Raw genomic sequence first — 16,417 nt, 5'->3', positions numbered from 1 at the left:
TAAATATAAAATATAAGATATAAAATAAATATAAAATATAAGATGTAAGAGTAACCTAAGTGATCCAAAGCCACAAAAGCTGTCCTTTGCAATCATCTGTGCTATTATGCAAGTTTGTACGAGATGCAATTTTCAGTCACAAATCAATTGTTGTATCAAAATTTTAAAAAAATCACTACTAAAGTGACTCTCTGAGTGCAAAGCCAAACAAACATGATAATGACAAAAATACAGGGGGGAAAAAGCAAACTTAAATTCAGTATATTGTGAAAAACATTACGTAGAACACAACAATATGCCTCCATGAAGTTCTCAGTTGCTTCATTTAAATCTAATATAAACCTGAAATTTATTACCAATCATTGCTGTCAGTGGAACATTTTGGGAAGGGAAACCAATAGCAAGGACAACAATATAGGTGTCAAATATTCTAAGTATCTTGCTATCGCTAGCTTCATCTAATATTTTATATTAACTTGATGATACTGATCAATAACAAAAATTATTCAAGGAGCACTCTAACTAGCAAGCTAGTACACTTTTTGATATTTTTTGACATTTCAACAGGTATGTGAAAATATGGAATGACATACCGTATTTTTACTTGAAGAATAGTTTTAACGTTGGATTTTTGTATGGCAAATATGATAAAAAGTTTAATATATTGAAGTTTTAATAACAAAGTAACTGCAGAGAAAACAGAACCTGGGCTACAAATCATGAATGGCCATCAAGTATTATGCAATGCCAAAAAAAAAAAGAGGGGGGGCGGGGGGCATCATATGGGTAGGCAGTAATGATGGAAGAGAGGTAGATGGAACTATAAATTCCAGCTGAAGTTTTCAAGTAACAAATTACCTTTCAAGCTGCTTGTGGCAAGGAGACATCCTGATCTGAAGGGTAGTTTTCCCAGGGCAAGGCTCATGCATAATTGAGTATTGGAGGACTATATTTTCACTATTCTCTGAAGAAAAAAAAAGGAATTTGAGCATGCAAAAAAATGTTGGCGGGGGGGGGGGGGGGGGGGGGGGAAGGAGAAGGCTGGGTGGCACTTAAATTCTAAACCCACTAAAAGACTATGGACACTTTAAAGAGGTTTCACATCGGGCACATACTTCCCAAAGCCATTTCAAATACTAGAATGGTGCATAATAGGGCACGCAATTAGGAAACTGTAACTAAAGCAGTTGTTATAGATTTACACAAGGAGTTAGCACAGCAAGGAATATGCTCTACTACACAAGCTCTTAGGCTTTACAGGTCAATAACACAATACAGTCTAATAGCTCCTTCACTCTAAAACTTGACACTTGAACAGACAACTCCACATCTTATTAATCTGAAAGCATACAATTGGCTTTTCAAACCCCATCTGTTTTGTCAAATCTAGCTAGACACTTTTTTAAATAGAAGAACTTTTAAATTGTAAAGACATCCACTGAATTTCACAAGATTTGTGTACCAAAAATTTAGCATTATTATTTATCAATTTTGAATTTCTATTTATATCAGTATGATCTTCTATGTTTGATCTATATTTTAAAAATGAAATAAGGCTTGACTCCAATAACAGTAGAAAAATTGTCTTATAATGCAAAAATATCCATCTCACACTGGCAGGCCACTGGTTAAACAACAATATTGGGTAGTCACAAACTTAAGAGCTTAAAAAATAAAAATATATTAAAAAAACAATCCCCCCTCAAAAAAAAAAACACCAACAACAAAACTATCGGACATGTGAACTATTAAAGGGATTCTTTTTTACTTTATTTTTATTTCATTCTGAAAATTCACAAGTACTAAGAAAGTCAAAATCTATATTCAGAAGAAATTTATTTCCAAATTGTATACATTGTTTGCAAAGATTCCCTTTGTTAAATTTACAAGTATTTTCTCCAGCCACTGGTAAAATCCCTGAAAATACTCAAGGGATTTCCAATGGAAATGCTACCAGATCCCCAAATGTTGATGTTACTACATCTGCAATGACAAGCCCAAAGCAAAGTATTTTCTCCAATATATTTGTTTTCTACCATTATTACTTTTCAATAAACAGATATAGTACAATAAACACTAAAGTATGTATTATTAATGGTGTTATAAACATCTACTTGCAAAATGTCTTAGTATATTCTTTGGAATCCAAGGCCTCTCACTCTAGGAATATGAAATGAACTGTAATGAATAGAACTGGCATGGAGACAGAAATTCCCCGTCATCCAGAGAAGTAGATCCATATACAGTTGACCAAATAAACACAGGAGCATAAAAAGTGTTTGGTCTTGTGTCCTCCCCTGGAAATACTGTCCATCTATCCTGATAGCCAGGAAGCAGGTCAGAACATACTGTGAGGTCACCATGAGGTCTCTTTGGAGATAACTCTCCTCCCTCCCAAGACAGGCTGCTATCTCCAAACAGTCTCACTATTGCCAGATACACTGTAAGACAACTGGTGAAGTTTAACTAAATTTAATCTTCATGTATATTTGAGACTGTGATCCATCAGCAGGATGTCATCACTGCCAGTCCATTAGTGCATCAGCTGGCACTAGCAGGAAGGCTCTAAGGGTTACTCAGAAAAGAAGTGATAATAGTGAATTCACTCCACTTCACAGTGTTAAGTAACTGCATGTGATGCACAGCAAAGGAGAATGGGATCCAGGACCTGAAAGCCATAGAATAAACTACCAGGAGGGACGCCTAGTTATCTAGTTTCTATTACACCAGTTTGAGCTGTATTATTATAATAGGCTATTCAATTTTGTCCAGTCACTTTTATATTGAGCAGAATAATTTATATTTAGCTAGAGCACATTTTTGCAAAAAAAGCATTTGATCATGATTTAAATACAGAGATATCACTCCACTTAGTAAGCTTTTTTGTGGTCTATCATGTTCCTTAGTATAGTAAGCACTATTTAACATTTGTCTCACTTCAGCCTCCAGTCCTTCATTCTCGCTTTAGCTTTATAATGTTATACTTTCTTCTGCACTGTCAGCCACTTCTAAATCCCCCCTTTTTCTTAAAATTATCCAAATTAGGCTTTCTACGGTTCTTACCCTGGGCATTTTCTTCACTGCTAGTATAATCTTGGTAGTTCTGTTCTCATCTTCTACTTCTCAATATTTTTTAAATAAGTAATATTAAAACTGTATCCAGGACTCTACTAATGCCACCTTGCAGATAATATATGAACCTCTCTATATCTGGCTTGTAGTTCCATGGACAACACTAGGCTCTTTACCTCAGTACTGATCTAGGAACTCACAGTCAGATGCTCGTTCACAGCAACAACCTCCTCCACCAGAAGCCCCAGTTTTCAGACCAGAGTTCTCCATTCCCTCGCCTTGTTCCTAACTAGAAAATGCATCACTTGGTTGAATTCCTGCACATTTTGTTTTAGAGGACTACAACAGCAAATGATATAGATGACTTCAGAGGATTGCCTTGTTGTCGTACATATTTCCCAGTTTGTTGGTCTTTTTGCCATCATGTATTTCACTAGCATTTACAGTACTGAGATGCAGATTTGACTTGTGATTTTGTCAGTTATTCTACCACTGGCAGAATGTCCAAATAATTTTATATATACTAGCCTGTTTTTGCTAGTTTTAACTTAGTAAAGTCATATGGAATTAGAAAGATTGGAGATAAAGTACTAGGAAGCTGTGAGCTCTCATTTTGACTCAATTACCAGGTGAGGAACACAACCACCTATTGTTTTTCTGATTCTGTGCACAGTCATATTAATAAAATTGTTTAATTTGGTGGTCTGCAAGGCCCTTCTTTCAGTATCTGTTATACATTGCTCATTTTGACAGTATATTTATTTCACATTTGCTTCTGAGTACATAATAATCACCTCCTTCTCTAAGTTCCGCTTTTATAAATAAGCAGAAAAAGAAGTTTTGCTTGACTGAAACAGAATTTTTCTTCAGCAAAGTTCTTTCAGCACTTAGGAGAAAAATAGCAACATTTCTCTATATGCCCTGAGTTTCTGTTACAAGCAGATACTTTGCTTATTTAAATGTAACATTTGAAAGACAACATGCAACTAATAAACCTGTAAAAATAACGTAATTGTGAAATTCCTTTCTGGGGTAATTAGGGTAGAATTAAAAGAAAAAATGGGTGATGTCAATCTCCCCTAGGGCCACTGTCATGCTATAACTCTTGTGTCTCATTTAAATAAAGAGTAAATAATGCAGTACAGAAATCTGCACTATTTAGATTTATGCTCAATGTATGTTAACACAAAAATTCCTATATTGCTCAATGGATAGAAATAGCACACACCAACTCTGCTGTTTCACAAGAGTAAGTCAGTCTGTGTATGGGCTCTCAATGGGTCAGTCACCATCCCTACCTTTCCCTGCCCCTTTTCTTGTATAAGCCCCACTGCATATAGCTATTACGTCAGTGAAATTTGCTGAAAAAGTTTTTCCTTATTTTTGGCACAATTATTTCTCTGATGGATCCATGGCTTGTGATCTAGTCCACTCAGCAATAACACAACCAGTACAGCAAATGCGGGGGAGCAGTAGCAGCACCTAGCTCAGGAAATGAGGGATCACCTTTTGGCAGTGCAGTCTCAAGTCAATGCGTAAACTACAGCTTACTGTGATGTTACATTTGTAAGGAAGTAAAAAATGATCCATTTTTTAAAGGGAATAGCAAAGCTATCTCCTGCATAACAAAAATGCAGGTGAGTTTAAAGAAAAAAGATTAATTTTCTTTAAACCTGCTTGTGGACTCCCAATGAAAGAGGCTATAAAATTTCATATGTTCCACCACAAAGAATTTCCTCCAAGCAGTGCGCTCTAGAAGTACAATATGAAGAAAGATGTACTCACTTTACAAACTAAACAACATAATCCACCTTCGAACAACACTGTCCCCGTCTCCATGGACACCACTCTGCACAGTGCCATCCCACATGACAGCCAGCCTGAAGTACCTACAAGAACAAAGGCAATAGTGACTTCTAACCTCAATGCATTATCAAAACCATATACCCTACCTTCATCCAAGGCATCACCTTCAGCTGCCTGTGTTTCCTCTAAATCTTATAAACAAATTTATGCATCAAAACTCCATTCTACTCATGACTCTGGCAAGAAAAATACCTAGGTGCTTGCACCATATAACCTCTCCCTCATATAACCAAAGATAATAATAATACCATTAACATTGGGACAAAAAATGAAGGCTCCACTCATCTGTATCATAAATTCATAGCTGGTGTCCAGTACCCTCCATCAAAATCACTTATGGCTACTTTAACATCAACAGCATCATCTAACAAAAAAAAAAAAATAAGTAAAAAAGTATGCTGGTTTAGTTGGGATAGAGTTAATTTTATTCATTGTAGCTCATGGTACTATGTAAAGGGACTAGAAATCTAGATTTATGAGGAGCAACTGAGGGAATTGGGGTTGTTTAGTCTAGAGAAGAAGAGGATAAGGGGAGACATCATTGCACTCTACTACTACCTGAAAGGTTGCAGCAAGGAGAGTGTTGGTCACTTTTCTCAGGTGGCAAGTGATAGGGCACAAGGAAACAGCCTCAAGATTGGACATTAGGAAGAATTTCTCCACAGAAAGGTTGGTTGAGCATTGGAATGGACTGCCCAGGGAAGAGGTGGAGTCCCTATTCCTAGAGGTATTTCAGAGATGCATGGACAAGGCACTGAGGGAAATGGTTTAGTGATGAGGTCAGGTTAATGATTGGTCTTAACAATCTCGAAGCTTTCTTCGAACATTAATGATTCTGTGTGTCTATGATTTTGGTTTTGGAACAAAAATAGTGCTGATAACCCACCAAGATTTTAATTGTTGCTACGGAGTTCTTACACAGATAAAGGACTTATCTGCTTCTGGTGCTGCCAGCAAAGAGGCTGCGGGTGCACAAGGAGCTGGGAGGCAGGACAGCTGACCCAAGCGGACCAAAGGGATGTCCCATACCATGTGGCGTATGCTCAGCAATAAAACCAGGGGGAGATGGCCAGGGGCCTGCCATCACTCAGGGACTGGCTAGGCATCAGTCACTGATGAGTAATTGTGTTTTGCATCACTTGTTTTGTTTTTTCCTTTGGTTATGGTTTGTTTGTTTGCTTGTTTTTCTTTTTTATTAAAACATCCTTATCTCAACCCATGAGTTTCCTAACTTTTGCCCTTCCAATTCTCTTCCAACCCACCCAGATGGGAGTGGGAGAAGTGAGCAGCTGTGTGGTGCTTAGCTGCCTACTGGGGTTAAATCACAACAAAAGGATATAATGCCTACCTAGTATACAGAAAATCATAGCCTAATTTATTCATCTTTTTAAACATGAAGGGAGCAAAGAAACCCATGATACATAAGCAAGTACTCAGAAAACACATTTTCTCTGAAGAAAATAACAGTCACATCACCTTTGCCAACCCAAAGATGACATATGACCTTTCTACACTAAAACTATTCTTGACTGACCAAAACACCCGGTTGTCACAAAATATCCCAAAATTTAGACAGAAAATCATGAAATAAGCTAAAACTGCATAAAGATCACACTTTGAAAACAATTTTCCTCAAACTCTACCACCCTCTAAACAGTAACTTGCCAAACTCAGCATCAGAAATGAAGGAACAAACAGATTTGGGAACAAAAGCAGAGAATTAATAAATGTGTGTTGTGAAAAATTGGGATCTTTGCAAGCCAGTGAGGAAGCATAAACGTGCAAGTAAATTCTAGCACAGTGTATTGGTACCTGTGAACCTTAACTGGTCTAGCATCTCTGAGCAAAAATTAATTTATTGTCATATTTAATGCTAACAGCGAAAGTGAGAATTACCTTAAAAAATGGTAAACACACTGGTGCCAAGACAAACCAGCTTAAGCATTCCAGATCTTGCTGTAAAATTCCTAACTTGGAAATGCAGCACGAAACTGTCTCTAATGCAATCAAAACATTTCAGACAATCTTGTCACGCTGTCGACATGTGCAAACCGTATCTTGCTTAAGTTTACGTGGCTAATTTCATTAATGCTTTTTGTATGCATGTAAAAGCCTACTGTTCTTGTACAGTATTAGTCTAAAATGCCACATATAGAGTAAGCAACATAAAGATCACAGCACAAGTTGTGTCATTGCTAAGACAAACAGTGGTAGGATGGTAGAAATGTAAGAAATACCTACATATTTTTAACTGGCAGCATTATTAACCACAGTGGGTTGGGTCAGCATTACAACAAATCAACATAGCTAAAGGGTTGATTAACCTCCTCTTAGATATCAAATGCTAATCATGCCAGATCCTTTTTCGAAGCAGAGAATTCAGTAAAACATGATTTTCCTCATTACAATGTTCACCTTTATCCACGAATGAACTTCTGTCAGGCTTTTGACTCTTGATGTTTTAGATAGTTGTCTTCATTAAATTTACTTATGTTTCATCAAATATCTCCCTCAGATGTTTTAAAGGACTACAGGAAAGCACTGCTAAAGAAATGTTCTGAGGATAATGTAGTTAATTTCTGGAAGTCACTGAATGTGAAAATTACAATTTATGAATATTAGATAGCATGAAATAATACCCAGGAAGCTAGATATTGACCATACAATTCTTCTATGACTATGCAGATAAGACTGCAAAGAACTTGATGATATTACTGGCCTTGCTGACATGGAAATTGAAAACAGCTAAGAATGAGTGCAGTGTGGCAATTTACAACTGAATTATCAATATCAAAATTACTCACATCTTTGCTGTACTAAAAGAAAAGCAGAAAGGAGAAAGCAAAGATATAACAAAAATGTTGGAAAAGGTTTTTACAGAGCTCAACAGTTAGTGCAGATATGGTTCTGCGATACTTCTGGCATGCAAGTACTTTCTTCAACAGCAGTAGGTGGCATTCGCAAGTTTGTATGGTATGTAACAAGATCTGGTGTAAAATTTGCCCAAGCTGTTATCAGAAAAACAGAAAGATTTTTTTCCTTTGAAAAACATCTTCAGATATGTACTATCCAGAAAAGCATTGTTATTCATCACTTAGACTAAGAGGCCATGAGATGATGTACATTCTATAAGATTTGCATTACAGAAACTATGTAGTTCAGTTCAAATGCATATTTTTTCATGGCCCTGTAGGTCAATTATTTACTTGCAAATACCATGCGGATGTATAAGTACTGACGAATAACCTTCCATTTATATGTGCAAATTGAAAAAATCTTATAGATATTATAAAAACGTTAATAACTTAATATTTTCAGGGAAGAAGATAATATTTCTTCAGCTCCTGTTTTGTGCATAAGACAACTTTTTCCACACTGTTAAGAATCCACAGCTTTTTCAGATGATTAATATGAAGACAGAACACAAATCACGTTATGATTATAGTACACTGTTGTATGAAAACACATATGTAGGATTTGATTATGACTCTGAGATGTCCTATTTCTCTACACAAAGCATCTGAATCACTTTCAACATTTTTGAAAATGAGAGTTATTCACAAAAAGACAAATTTGTCATAGCAGTAAGAGGAAAGTATTATTTTGATGTTAATTAGCAGAAAGTCATGCTGATTTATTATATTAAGGTTACCAAAAAATCCAGTTATTGAGATCCAACTCATCAATATGTGGTGGTATAGCCAACACAAAATGGCCTTTATGTGCTGTCTTACACATGCATCTTTCCCAGAAGTCATAGCCTGTAAAGCCTCTAAATCCTCCTGTGAAGCCAGAAGATGTAGGTTTCAACATACGCTTAGATCAATGTGCCTACAACGTTCCCTCATTAAAGTTACTCCCAGACAGCTCAAGACTCCTTGGAAAGTTTCAAGTGAAAAGTGTCATACAAGTGAAAAGAACTATCATCATTCTAAGTAAAATCTAATCACTGACAGAACTTAAATGACCATTCTTGTCCTGAGCAACATATAAACACGTGAACTAAAAGAAAACTCAAGTTACTTGCATCTAATTGCAGCATTTTATTGAAACTTTTATCATCTGGAATCCATATGGGTCACACTGTCTTAATAAACAACAACACATTTTATTTTGGTTTACTGAAAATTAACAGGGCATTTGGGAAAATACTATTATTGTAAAAGCCTGTTTCACATTTGTTTGGCAATACTAGGGCTATATAAGTGGAAAACAAGAGAACCATTTTTTTCCCTCTGTTGTTGATATTAGGAGAAAACAATGCAGCTGGTAACATTAATGATACCCTATATCCTCAACAAAGATGAAAGAGGTCAAACAAAGTTGTAATGGGCTTAACCATATGAAACAGCCATACTGGATTGATTAGCTTAGTATCCAGACACAGTAAACCCATTTTTTTCAAACAATATTCCATGCTACAGTCTAGTAGGTCTGCAATGTCTCAAGGCTTTGTACGAGACAGTTTTCTTAATATAGTGAGCCCTACAGCAAAATGCAATGAAGGGCCATTTCTGTTTCAGCCTGCCAGGCTTGGGGGAAAACAGGGAGTGGTGAGAGCAGACTGAATATGCAGCTTCTATCACAGTACTATACTGGCTACTCTGTTGCGAGAGTACTGATAGCACTCTTATACTACAGTCCTGTTTTCAGAAGTTTACAATTAAAACTCTATTACAAAAATGTCTTCTTGGCAAAAAAAAATGTAGCAAACAAGCTCATTCCAAAAGGGATTTATATTTTAATTAGAGAAAAATCAGTTCAGCTGTCTTGTTGGAGAGTCAGAAGGTTTGGCTAAGAAGACAAACAAAAACAGATTTTTGGTGGTTTCTGTAGTTCTTTTGTTCTTCTTGAGGAATCAGTACCATGTCAATGTAATAACCATAGTGTAATAAGATCCATACCAAGAAATGAGGATTTCATTTGACAACTGATCAACAATGCCTTTAAACATAGTTAAGATTATTTCTCCATAACCCTGTAATCCAGACCCCTGTCTGTGATTATTTGCATTTAACAACAACAACAACCAAAATCTATCATTCTGGAACTTAGATTTTCAGTTTTCTTGACCATTTTAAGATGCTCATGGCCTTGCTGTTCTCACTGGTCATTACTTAGTACTGCAGATGCTAGAAGGCACAAAAACTCAGTCAAGATTTCCTTTAAAATCACAGAATTTTTTAACACAGGGCCACTACAGTACAGTGGATTCCATAACCAACCAATTAACTTGAGGATGATTTTTAAAAGAGTGATATTCAATATACTGCAATCCAGAAGGACAATGCCAGGATTTTTCCTTATACTATACAATCAGCTCTGTTCTTGAGACCCTTCCCCTTATCCTGTAAGAGAAATTCGCATAGGTAACTACACTGATGTCAACAGGGCTGGTATTAAGATTAAAAAGTATTTTGTATGCTTCAGGAAACCATTTGCTGGAACTCAAGACAAAAGTAGGACATGAAAAATATAGGTAGCTAAATGTTCACTTCTTTTACCCTTTTTTACCATGATCCATCCCATGTCTATAGAATAACTTGTGGGGCATGTGCCTACATTCCTACCCATTTAAAGACCCTCTTTTGAGACTATTAAGAATAGAATGAACTCATCTGAGAAACATACTGGCATTCACCTGGCCACAGTGAATACGCTCCACGACCTCTTCAAAAGGCCCAATGATCAGAAAGGCATGTATTATTCCATGGTACCCTAAGAAAACCAGACTTTTCCAATGGAAACTTTTCAGTAGCTATAAATTTCCACTATTCTTGCTTTAAATATTTATTTAATGCAGTTCTGTACTAGATCAATTTGGTTTGGCAAAGAACTAACTTTTCTTCCAGGTAACATAACACGCATATTAGAAGTAAAGGTATTGAAAGTGAGGAGAAAAGAAATTTTCCTCCGCCACAAAAGCAAAATGAGTAAAGATTCCTTTTAATAAAGGAATCAAAGAAATCACATCTACTTTAATTAATATTTAATCAATAACAAAATACAGCATCTCAGAAGTCAAAGTATCAGTGACTTTGAGTTCTACGTCTATCGCTCTTCCATTTGAGAAAAAGAGGGCTGATACGGGTTTTAATCCTCTATAACACAGAGGAAAGTGAAACACAAGAAAAAAAAATACCCTTGTAGCCCAGTGTTTAGGAAAAGCTTCATCTTATATTCCCTTTATTTACAAAATCGCTAAATATATTCATAGGAAAAGCTGACAAATTAAAATGTTCAGAAATGAATGTTGATTAAGAAGTTTTAAGCTGGAGTTTTTTCTTGTAATCTTTTTGTCATTTGTGCAATATGTGATCAAAGACATTTCTCTTTCCCATTCCTCAAACGTTAAGTAAATATGTGGGCTTAAAAGAGAAATACATATAATTCATAGCAGGAAAGAAAGTTCTACTTGCTACATCATATAATTAAGGCTGAAGTATTAGAGGTGGTATTGAGGGGTACAGAGTCCCATTTTCTAAACAAAGAAATGATTACTTTTTTCCAAAGACTTGAAAAAATTCCCCAAACCATTCCTCTCTGTGCATCCATATGTGCCAACTTCTCATCTCATTCATTAATTTTATTGGCCAGCATGTCTCCCATCTGCTTAAGAATAAGCAGAGGGGAACAAATTAATCCACTTGCTCTACACGGGTGCTGCTCTGCCTGAAGCCCACCTGAGCAGTGCCACCACAACAGTCCAGTGTTCAGCAGGGACTGAGGAGAGTCCAAACACACCACCCACTGCTGTGCTTCTCCATTCAGCCACCCTCAGTACCCAGGCCCCAGAGGCACTTATAAGCCTTAAGAGCCCTGACCAGCCCCTGCCCTGCCCATGGATCCTGGCCCCATTTTGGCCCAGCCCCGGGACTTACATCGCTACCCCCACAACACCTCAGCAGTGCCACTGCCTGATCACAGACCCCACTGACCCTGACCCATGAACCTACCTGAGAGATTCCTGGCTGCCCCAGCCTGCCCCGCTCAATGGCCGGGATGGTGGGACAGGCCCTGGTTGCTAGACCCTGTCTCACCACCCTGGGGTGGCCCCCACAGCTCCTGGCTCCCCAGCCCTCATGGCATCCAGTAACAGCACAGCGCAGGACAGATCCTGCCGGTGCGGAGACAGACGGTTTGTGCCCTGACTTCACCAGTGCAGTTGGCCCCACAGCAGCATTTGGCCTGAGCAGGAGTCAGTAGGAATTAGCAGTTATGAATCCCCGCTTCCACACAAACCTGAGAGAACAAGTAGCATTTATTTGGGGTTTTCCTTGACCAGAAAAGAAAAACTTAAGGAAAGCTGAGAGAACCATTCTTGGAGCAGCACTAGAAGCCTCAGGGAGCTCTGCCTAGTTGGATGAATTTCTCTGTGGGCAGATGAATGGGATTTACCTCAGCTGCCATGTGGTCCACGTCCGACTGCACAGATGTCTCTCTCCAAACACCAGAACAGAGGCAAAACAAAACCTATTTGGAATCAAGCATCAAGCACGGCATCGCTAGTCGGTCGAGGGAAGTGATTGTCCCAATCTACTCTGCGCTGGTGTGGCCTCACCTGAGTACCATGTGCAGTTCTGGGCATCACAGTCCAAAAAGGATGTGAAACTACTGGAGAGTGTCCAGAAAAGGGTTACAAAGATGGTGAAGGGCCTTGAGAGGAAGATGTATGAGGAACGGCTGAGGTCACTTGGCCTGTTCAGCCTGGAAAAGAGGAGGCTGAGGTGAGACCTCATCGCAGCCTACAGCTTCCTCATGAGGGGGAGTGGAGGGGCAGGCGCCGATCTATTCTCTTTAGTGACCAGTGATAGGACCCGCGGCAATGGTGTCAAGCTGCGACAGGGGAGGTTCAGGCTGGATATCAGGAAGAGGTTTTTCGCTGAGAGGGTGGTCGCACACTGGAACAGGCTCCCCAGGGACATAGTCATGGCACCAAGCCTGTCGGAGTTTAAGAAGCATTTGGACTGTGCTCTTAGTCATATGGTCTTAATTTTTGGGTTAGACGTGTGTAGTGACAGGAGTTGGACTCAATGATCCTTATGGATCCCTTCCAACTAGAGATATTCTATGATTCTATGAAATAATGAGGCACCAAAACTAGTGGCATGTCAGACCCACCACTCCCTTTTTGTGATAATTATTTCACTTTTACATTACTGGAGTCCTCATGTGCCCTAAACAGGTTCCCCTTCTACTTCTCCTATGCCAACAACATAACTCATACTTTGACCATCACACACAATGTTTCAGAAAACCAGCACCACACACAACCGGAGAGAGGGGTATCAGCAGAACAAGCTGAAAAACAGAGTTGACAGAGCATGACAAGGCAGGGATCAGGAGCAGGGTATTAAAACTAAGAGTCACTGATGTCCAAATGCCAGATCAGATCCACAAGGTCTGGAAGAAAAGGAAAGAGAGGTGTACCAGGGCAGAATTTAGTAACTCCATGTTGCACATCATGGCAGATCCTAAGACTGTTCCCATTCTTGACTTAGTCTAAAACATCAATTGTCAAAGTACTGTAAATATAACTGATGAAAATCCCATGGATTTGGGGAAAAGAAACCACTCACCTACAGTTACACTGGAGTGCCTGGAAAGGAGAGCATCTGAAAGCAAACCCAACACAAGATTTTAAAATGGACAACTCTAAATGTCATAAGTAGCTATAAGACCAAGATGAGAGCAAAAGCCCTGAAGTTCCACTAGGAAAAGACATTTCAGATCTCAGCAGAAGCAATTTCAGTCAGGCAAAAGGGCTGGACACCACAGCCTGAAGGTGAGCCGGAATGGATACAGTTTCGATTACCAGAGAGGAGTTTGAGGCAATAGCTGTGAACATCATGCCCAGTGAGTTTGGAAGTGTATCGTAAAAGAGAAGCAACAGTGATAATTAAGAAGATAGAAGAGTGTTTTTTTTATTTATTTTAAGAATGCAGGGGAGCAGACTGTGCCTACTTTATGACAGGGAATAATCCAAAATAAAGCAAGGGCTCTGGCGGAAGAAGGCTGACCAAGACTGAGGCAAGAGAGATTAGAAGGTAAGCATGAATGGAATCTATCTCTGGAAGAGGAACTACAGATGAATGAATGAATAAATTAAAAACAGAGAAATCTCAGAATTAGTGGTAAGGTGGAAGAAAAAACACTGCAGAAATGTTTCACATCTGTCTTCAACATAAAAATATACAGACTCATTACAGACAGAATATTTTTAAAAACTATGCATTGTGTCAACTATAATTGAATGGCAGTGAAGGTAACAATAACCAAATGGACAGTAAAACTGAAAAAAAAAGCAAAAAAAAAAAAAGAGAAGATAAAAATTTCTTTTTAATTAAAATGGAATCGTAGTGTCACCAAGTAACTTGCTCCTTAAACTTTACCAGCAGTGTAATAATAAACTACAAGAGTATCAGTAGATCTCCACTGTGCTTCTAGCCTTCACTCCTCCTGCTCATCATTGCAAGCTGGAAGAAATCTTGAAACAGATCATTATAGCTGAAACATTTCACCATGTTATTCTTTTAGCCCTCCCTTTTTCACTTTAAAAAATATTTTTCCTCTAGATTGTAACATAGTCAAAATGTCTGCAACGTGCATGTATTCTTCTTGCTGCTGAAAGGAGCTGAATGTTTTCTCACTTTCAGCTTGTACAGATTTGTACTTAGCTCTTATTTTCTCCCTGAAGTGACATTAGCATTGTCTGCATTTACCAACCAGCCAGCCAACTCCTGATTCTCAGTAACCCCCCTCTCAGGCAACAGCTCAAACTATGCCTTTTGCAACAGCTCTGCATTAACCTCTTTTTCTGCAAAATGCTGATTCAGAAATTTGCTCTGTGAGCATCTTCCTGAGATTCCTAATTATCTGTGTTGGAGAAGTCACTCAAAGTGTGGACCTGTAAGTCACAGAGAAAACCAGGCCACTCACCTTTCAGTCCACTGGAAAACTTCTCCTACGAAGTTCAAAATAAACAGCCCAGAGTAAAAAGGCATTTTTTGAGTTATGACTGAAATACATTGTTTAGTTTGTTTGTTTAATACTCCTGAAGAATAAGATAGGAAAATTCAGCTAAACTGAGACTGGAAATTTTCATAATCCTTCATGAGCATTTTAGAAGTTATCACAGACAGACATTGGGAATGTTAGTATATATTTCACATCAAATAAAAAACAACAGAAACATGACTCATTTTGCAAGTAGAAGAAATGCCAACCATTTTTTCTTCAATGAAAAGAGCTGTAATTCTGGGGAAGCAAGAAGGTATATGAAAAGTCAAAGATTCAAGAGCAATAACAAAATGGCACAAAAGGTTATAATAAATAAGAAGAAAATTTTAAAGTTAGCAAGCTACAATACCACCAGTTCTGACAGAGAAATACTGCAATGGCAGTTAATCTACTGAAAAAGTCTCCTCCCCTTGAGACTAATGAAAATTGCAAAGCTGGGTCATTTCACACAAGATTTACTATGAAAAGCAGCCATGGCAGGTGAATGCTAAAGTTATTCCTCAAGATCTCTTTTTACCCATCATCGCTAAGGAAACCTCTGTCTGCTATCCCTATGCCTGCTAACACAGCACCTTTTATAGTCTTGCAGTTCGCTCCATTTTTCTCTGTAAACAGAGCAGGCTTTTATACTGCCAGACACATTGGTAGGGATCCTGTTTCACTCTGCAAGAACCTGGTAGGCGAAAGACAAAGCTTCTAAATTGTTCTTGGATGAACTACATTTCTTAGCTGCTGCTAATGCTTTCTGAACCTCTGATTAATCTTCTTTGAGCAAAACTGCAGTCAGCACTTGTACCTCAAGGGCAGAAAACTCTGTTAATGCACTCTTTCAAGAGACCTATTATCAACTTGAAATCTCAAATGGCAGACCCTCTCCCTGAGTAGCTCACATTACTTTTGGCCTTTCAGACTCTAAGGGTGTGGTTTGATGATCAATTTAAATTGATCTAACTGTGGACCACTGCCAAACAGACAATCCTACATCTGTGCCTAGCAGGCTATGCAATGAGTTAGTGTAACTGAGTATCTCGTTTGCTGGGATAGTTTTTAGTCAGATCATTTACCAGACCAAGTCACGGCACGACAACAAACAGAATGGCACTAGAGAAGAGGCAGAAACAGACAGCTGGCAATACAGTCAGCACATGCAGCCCAGACTTGGATCTGCTTGAACTTACCATCAAACAGCACCCTACACTGGACATCTGGGTGGATTATTAATATGAGATGGAACAAAACATATTATAAACAGTAAAATCTGTGTGCCTTCATTCCCAAGGGATCCTTAATGATTTCATAGCAGCTTTGAGCAAAACGGTGGTATTATGAGCTGACAATGCAGAACTGGCTTTCACTATACACTTCTTAGGTCACTATGCAAAATGTTTTAAGAATCTCTCTTCCATGACAGCCCTAGAGTCTCTGCCCACAATACACAATCACGCCACAAATCACAACA

General features: G+C 38.3%; 2 long non-coding RNA genes across 4 annotated transcripts in view; one reads left to right on the top strand and one right to left on the bottom strand.

Moving 5' to 3' along the window:
- LOC310903335 overlaps nucleotides 1-16,417 on the bottom strand; it is a 581,276-nt gene that overhangs the window by 463,127 nt on the left and 101,732 nt on the right. For 2 of the 3 annotated variants that reach the window (XR_014587462.1, XR_014587463.1), the window contains 2 exons: nucleotides 4,858-4,961; nucleotides 859-964 (listed from right to left, as the gene is read on the bottom strand). The exons of the other annotated variant lie outside the window; for it this stretch is intronic. This is a non-coding gene — a long non-coding RNA (uncharacterized lncRNA). The remainder of the gene's footprint in view (nucleotides 1-858; nucleotides 965-4,857; nucleotides 4,962-16,417) is intronic. 3 annotated transcript variants of the gene reach the window in all.
- The window catches only part of LOC310903337, a 58,651-nt gene that overhangs the window by 9,214 nt on the left and 33,020 nt on the right, over nucleotides 1-16,417 (top strand). The gene's annotated exons all lie outside the window — the stretch shown is intronic.

This window comes from Anser anser, assembly GCF_964211835.1.
Source record: "Anser anser genome assembly, chromosome: 8".
Lineage (NCBI taxonomy): Eukaryota > Metazoa > Chordata > Aves > Anseriformes > Anatidae > Anser > Anser anser.
Note: the sequence above shows the minus strand (reverse complement) of the source record. Positions and strands in the feature narration are given on the sequence as shown.